At 46.7% G+C, this 5000-nt stretch overlaps 10 non-coding genes and 7 pseudogenes across 10 annotated transcripts; all 17 read right to left on the bottom strand.

The window, feature by feature from the left end:
• Window positions 1–94: 94 nt before the first annotated feature.
• LOC146266115 (5S ribosomal RNA) lies at window positions 95–213 on the bottom strand. The gene has a single exon (XR_014726763.1). It is a non-coding gene; the product is annotated as a 5S ribosomal RNA (ribosomal RNA).
• A 168-nt stretch (window positions 214–381) lies between these two features.
• On the bottom strand, window positions 382–500 carry LOC146266114 (5S ribosomal RNA). The gene has a single exon (XR_014725480.1). It is a non-coding gene; the product is annotated as a 5S ribosomal RNA (ribosomal RNA).
• A 168-nt stretch (window positions 501–668) lies between these two features.
• On the bottom strand, window positions 669–787 carry LOC146266113 (5S ribosomal RNA). The gene has a single exon (XR_014726762.1). It is a non-coding gene; the product is annotated as a 5S ribosomal RNA (ribosomal RNA).
• A 172-nt stretch (window positions 788–959) lies between these two features.
• LOC146266112 (5S ribosomal RNA) lies at window positions 960–1068 on the bottom strand (annotated as a pseudogene).
• A 248-nt stretch (window positions 1069–1316) lies between these two features.
• LOC146266111 (5S ribosomal RNA) lies at window positions 1317–1435 on the bottom strand (annotated as a pseudogene).
• A 168-nt stretch (window positions 1436–1603) lies between these two features.
• LOC146266110 (5S ribosomal RNA) lies at window positions 1604–1723 on the bottom strand (annotated as a pseudogene).
• A 168-nt stretch (window positions 1724–1891) lies between these two features.
• LOC146266109 (5S ribosomal RNA) lies at window positions 1892–2000 on the bottom strand (annotated as a pseudogene).
• A 186-nt stretch (window positions 2001–2186) lies between these two features.
• On the bottom strand, window positions 2187–2305 carry LOC146266108 (5S ribosomal RNA). Its single transcript, XR_014726761.1, has one exon. It is a non-coding gene; the product is annotated as a 5S ribosomal RNA (ribosomal RNA).
• A 168-nt stretch (window positions 2306–2473) lies between these two features.
• Window positions 2474–2592, bottom strand: LOC146266107 (5S ribosomal RNA). The gene has a single exon (XR_014726760.1). It is a non-coding gene; the product is annotated as a 5S ribosomal RNA (ribosomal RNA).
• Window positions 2593–2764: 172 nt separating this feature from the next.
• LOC146266106 (5S ribosomal RNA) lies at window positions 2765–2883 on the bottom strand. The gene has a single exon (XR_014726759.1). It is a non-coding gene; the product is annotated as a 5S ribosomal RNA (ribosomal RNA).
• Window positions 2884–3071: 188 nt separating this feature from the next.
• On the bottom strand, window positions 3072–3190 carry LOC146266105 (5S ribosomal RNA). Its single transcript, XR_014726758.1, has one exon. It is a non-coding gene; the product is annotated as a 5S ribosomal RNA (ribosomal RNA).
• Window positions 3191–3380: 190 nt separating this feature from the next.
• Window positions 3381–3499, bottom strand: LOC146266104 (5S ribosomal RNA). Its single transcript, XR_014726757.1, has one exon. It is a non-coding gene; the product is annotated as a 5S ribosomal RNA (ribosomal RNA).
• Window positions 3500–3681: 182 nt separating this feature from the next.
• On the bottom strand, window positions 3682–3800 carry LOC146266103 (5S ribosomal RNA; annotated as a pseudogene).
• A 168-nt stretch (window positions 3801–3968) lies between these two features.
• On the bottom strand, window positions 3969–4087 carry LOC146266102 (5S ribosomal RNA; annotated as a pseudogene).
• Window positions 4088–4255: 168 nt separating this feature from the next.
• Window positions 4256–4374, bottom strand: LOC146266101 (5S ribosomal RNA). Its single transcript, XR_014726756.1, has one exon. It is a non-coding gene; the product is annotated as a 5S ribosomal RNA (ribosomal RNA).
• Window positions 4375–4542: 168 nt separating this feature from the next.
• On the bottom strand, window positions 4543–4651 carry LOC146266100 (5S ribosomal RNA; annotated as a pseudogene).
• A 186-nt stretch (window positions 4652–4837) lies between these two features.
• Window positions 4838–4956, bottom strand: LOC146266099 (5S ribosomal RNA). The gene has a single exon (XR_014726754.1). It is a non-coding gene; the product is annotated as a 5S ribosomal RNA (ribosomal RNA).
• Window positions 4957–5000: the final 44 nt, after the last annotated feature.

Raw genomic sequence — 5000 nt, 5'->3', positions numbered from 1 at the left:
TCTCGTGTCAAAATGAAAACAGCTTCCAGCCCCTTTCATGAAGGACTACTTGTGCATATTGCAAGATTTCAGTTTGTAAGTGAATGAGCAAAAGAGCATACAGCACCTGGTATTCCCAGGCGGTCTCCCATCCAAGTACTAACCAGGCCCGACCCTGCTTAGCTTCCGAGATCAGACGAGATCGGGCGTTGCCAGGCTGGTATGGCCGTACGAAATAAGTTGACAACCATAGGCTACTTATCCATATACAGATTTAGCAATTGACAATGCAAGGTGGTCTCTCTCTCTCTCGTGTCAAAATGAAAACAGCTTCCAGCCCCTTTCATGAAGGACTACTTGTGCATATTGCAAGATGTCAGTTTCTAAGTGAATGAGCAAAAGAGCATACAGCACCTGGTATTCCCAGGCGGTCTCCCATCCAAGTACTAACCAGGCCCGACCCTGCTTAGCTTCCGAGATCAGATGAGATCGGGCGTTGCCAGGCTGGTATGGCCGTACGAAATAAGTTGACAACCATAGGCTACTTATCCATATACAGATTTAGCAATTGACAATGCAAGGTAGTCTCTCTCTCTCTCGTGTCAAAATGAAAACAGCTTCCAGCCCCTTTCATGAAGGACTACTTGTGCATATTGCAAGATTTCAGTTTCTAAGTGAATGAGCAAAAGAGCATACAGCACCTGGTATTCCCAGGCGGTCTCCCATCCAAGTACTAACCAGGCCCGACCCTGCTTAGCTTCCGAGATCAGACGAGATCGGGCGTTGCCAGGCTGGTATGGCCGTACGAAATAAGTTGACAACCATAGGCTACTTATCCATATACAGATTTAGCAATTGACAATGCAAGGTGGTCTCTCTCTCTCTCTCTCGTGTCAAAATGAAAACAGCTTCCAGCCCCTTTCATGAAGGACTACTTGTGCATATTGCAAGATTTCAGTTTCTAAGTGAATGAGCAAAAGAGCATACAGCACCTGGTATTCCCAGGCGGTCTCCCATCCAAGTACTAACCAGGCCCGACCCTGCTTAGCTTCCGAGATCAGGCGTTGCCAGGTTGGTATGGCCGTACGAAATAAGTTGACAACCATAGGCTACTTATCCATATACAGATTTAGCAATTGACAATGCAAGGTGGTCTCTCTCTCTCTCTCTCTCTCTCTCTCTCTCTCTCTCTCTCTCTCTCTCTCTCTCTCTCTCTCTCTCTCTCTCTCTCTCTCTCTCTCTCTCTCGTGTCAAAATGAAAACAGCTTCCAGCCCCTTTCATGAAGGACTACTTGTGCATATTGCAAGATGTCAGTTTATAAGTGAATGAGCAAAAGAGCATACAGCACCTGGTATTCCCAGGCGGTCTCCCATCCAATGACTAACCAGGCCCAACCCTGCTTAGCTTCCGAGATCAGACGAGATCGGGCGTTGCCAGGCTGGTATGGCCGTACAAAATAAGTTGACAACCATAGGCTACTTATCAATATACAGATTTAGCAATTGACAATGCAAGGTAGTCTCTCTCTCTCTCGTGTCAAAATGAAAACAGCTTCCAGCCCCTTTCATGAAGGACTACTTGTGCATATTGCAAGATTTCAGTTTCTAAGTGAATGAGCAAAAGAGCATACAGCACCTGGTATTCCCAGGCGGTCTCCCATCCAAGTACTAACCAGGCCCGACCCTGCTTAGCTTCCGAGATCAGACGATGATCGGGCGTTGCCAGGCTGGTATGGCCGTACGAAATAAGTTGACAACCATAGGCTACTTATCCATATACAGATTTAGCAATTGACAATGCAAGGTGGTCTCTCTCTCTCTCGTGTCAAAATGAAAACAGCTTCCAGCCCCTTTCATGAAGGACTACTTGTGCATATTGCAAGATTTCAGTTTCTAAGTGAATGAGCAAAAGAGCATACAGCACCTGGTATTCCCAGGCGGTCTCCCATCCAAGTACTAACCAGGCCCGACCCTGCTTAGCTTCCGAGATCAGGCGTTGCCAGGCTGGTATGGCCGTACGAAATAAGTTGACAACCATAGGCTACTTATCCATATACAGATTTAGCAATTGACAATGCAAGGTAGTCTCTCTCTCTCTCTCTCTCTCTCTCTCTCTCGTGTCAAAATGAAAACAGCTTCCAGCCCCTTTCATGAAGGACTACTTGTGCATATTGCAAGATGTCAGTTTCTAAGTGAATGAGCAAAAGAGCATACAGCACCTGGTATTCCCAGGCGGTCTCCCATCCAAGTACTAACCAGGCCCGACCCTGCTTAGCTTCCGAGATCAGACGAGATCGGGCGTTGCCAGGCTGGTATGGCCGTACGAAATAAGTTGACAACCATAGGCTACTTATCCATATACAGATTTAGCAATTGACAATGCAAGGTAGTCTCTCTCTCTCTCGTGTCAAAATGAAAACAGCTTCCAGCCCCTTTCATGAAGGACTACTTGTGCATATTGCAAGATTTCAGTTTCTAAGTGAATGAGCAAAAGAGCATACAGCACCTGGTATTCCCAGGCGGTCTCCCATCCAAGTACTAACCAGGCCCGACCCTGCTTAGCTTCCGAGATCAGACGAGATCGGGCGTTGCCAGGCTGGTATGGCCGTACGAAATAAGTTGACAACCATAGGCTACTTATCCATATACAGATTTAGCAATTGACAATGCAAGGTGGTCTCTCTCTCTCTCTCTCGTGTCAAAATGAAAACAGCTTCCAGCCCCTTTCATGAAGGACTACTTGTGCATATTGCAAGATTTCAGTTTCTAAGTGAATGAGCAAAAGAGCATACAGCACCTGGTATTCCCAGGCGGTCTCCCATCCAAGTACTAACCAGGCCCGACCCTGCTTAGCTTCCGAGATCAGACGAGATCGGGCGTTGCCAGGCTGGTATGGCCGTACGAAATAAGTTGACAACCATAGGCTACTTATCCATATACAGATTTAGCAATTGACAATGCAAGGTAGTCTCTCTCTCTCTCTCTCTCTCTCTCTCTCTCTCGTGTCAAAATGAAAACAGCTTCCAGCCCCTTTCATGAAGGACTACTTGTGCATATTGCAAGATGTCAGTTTCTAAGTGAATGAGCAAAAGAGCATACAGCACCTGGTATTCCCAGGCGGTCTCCCATCCAAGTACTAACCAGGCCCGACCCTGCTTAGCTTCCGAGATCAGACGAGATCGGGCGTTGCCAGGCTGGTATGGCCGTACGAAATAAGTTGACAACCATAGGCTACTTATCCATATACAGATTTAGCAATTGACAATGCAAGGTAGTCTCTCTCTCTCTCTCTCTCTCTCTCTCTCTCTCTCGTGTCAAAATGAAAACAGCTTCCAGCCCCTTTCATGAAGGACTACTTGTGCATATTGCAAGATGTCAGTTTCTAAGTGAATGAGCAAAAGAGCATACAGCACCTGGTATTCCCAGGCGGTCTCCCATCCAAGTACTAACCAGGCCCGACCCTGCTTAGCTTCCGAGATCAGACGAGATCGGGCGTTGCCAGGCTGGTATGGCCGTACGAAATAAGTTGACAACCATAGGCTACTTATCCATATACAGATTTAGCAATTGACAATGCAAGGTAGTCTCTCTCTCTCTCTCTCTCTCTCTCTCGTGTCAAAATGAAAACAGCTTCCAGCCCCTTTCATGAAGGACTACTTGTGCATATTGCAAGATGTCAGTTTATAAGTGAATGAGCAAAAGAGCATACAGCACCTGGTATTCCCAGGCGGTCTCCCATCCAATGACTAACCAGGCCCAACCCTGCTTAGCTTCCGAGATCAGACGAGATCGGGCGTTGCCAGGCTGGTATGGCCGTACAAAATAAGTTGACAACCATAGGCTACTTATCAATATACAGATTTAGCAATTGACAATGCAAGGTAGTCTCTCTCTCTCTCGTGTCAAAATGAAAACAGCTTCCAGCCCCTTTCATGAAGGACTACTTGTGCATATTGCAAGATTTCAGTTTCTAAGTGAATGAGCAAAAGAGCATACAGCACCTGGTATTCCCAGGCGGTCTCCCATCCAATGACTAACCAGGCCCAACCCTGCTTAGCTTCCGAGATCAGACGAGATCGGGCGTTGCCAGGCTGGTATGGCCGTACAAAATAAGTTGACAACCATAGGCTACTTATCAATATACAGATTTAGCAATTGACAATGCAAGGTAGTCTCTCTCTCTCTCGTGTCAAAATGAAAACAGCTTCCAGCCCCTTTCATGAAGGACTACTTGTGCATATTGCAAGATTTCAGTTTCTAAGTGAATGAGCAAAAGAGCATACAGCACCTGGTATTCCCAGGCGGTCTCCCATCCAAGTACTAACCAGGCCCGACCCTGCTTAGCTTCCGAGATCAGACGAGATCGGGCGTTGCCAGGCTGGTATGGCCGTACGAAATAAGTTGACAACCATAGGCTACTTATCCATATACAGATTTAGCAATTGACAATGCAAGGTGGTCTCTCTCTCTCTCGTGTCAAAATGAAAACAGCTTCCAGCCCCTTTCATGAAGGACTACTTGTGCATATTGCAAGATTTCAGTTTCTAAGTGAATGAGCAAAAGAGCATACAGCACCTGGTATTCCCAGGCGGTCTCCCATCCAAGTACTAACCAGGCCCGACCCTGCTTAGCTTCCGAGATCAGGCGTTGCCAGGCTGGTATGGCCGTACGAAATAAGTTGACAACCATAGGCTACTTATCCATATACAGATTTAGCAATTGACAATGCAAGGTAGTCTCTCTCTCTCTCTCTCTCTCTCTCTCTCTCGTGTCAAAATGAAAACAGCTTCCAGCCCCTTTCATGAAGGACTACTTGTGCATATTGCAAGATGTCAGTTTCTAAGTGAATGAGCAAAAGAGCATACAGCACCTGGTATTCCCAGGCGGTCTCCCATCCAAGTACTAACCAGGCCCGACCCTGCTTAGCTTCCGAGATCAGACGAGATCGGGCGTTGCCAGGCTGGTATGGCCGTACGAAATAAGTTGACAACCATAGGCTACTTATCCATATACAGATTTAG

This window comes from Hypomesus nipponensis, chromosome 12 (genome assembly GCF_054491055.1).
Source record: "Hypomesus nipponensis isolate SF chromosome 12, ASM5449105v1, whole genome shotgun sequence".
Classification (NCBI taxonomy): Eukaryota; Metazoa; Chordata; class Actinopteri; order Osmeriformes; family Osmeridae; genus Hypomesus; species Hypomesus nipponensis.
Note: the sequence above shows the minus strand (reverse complement) of the source record. Positions and strands in the feature narration are given on the sequence as shown.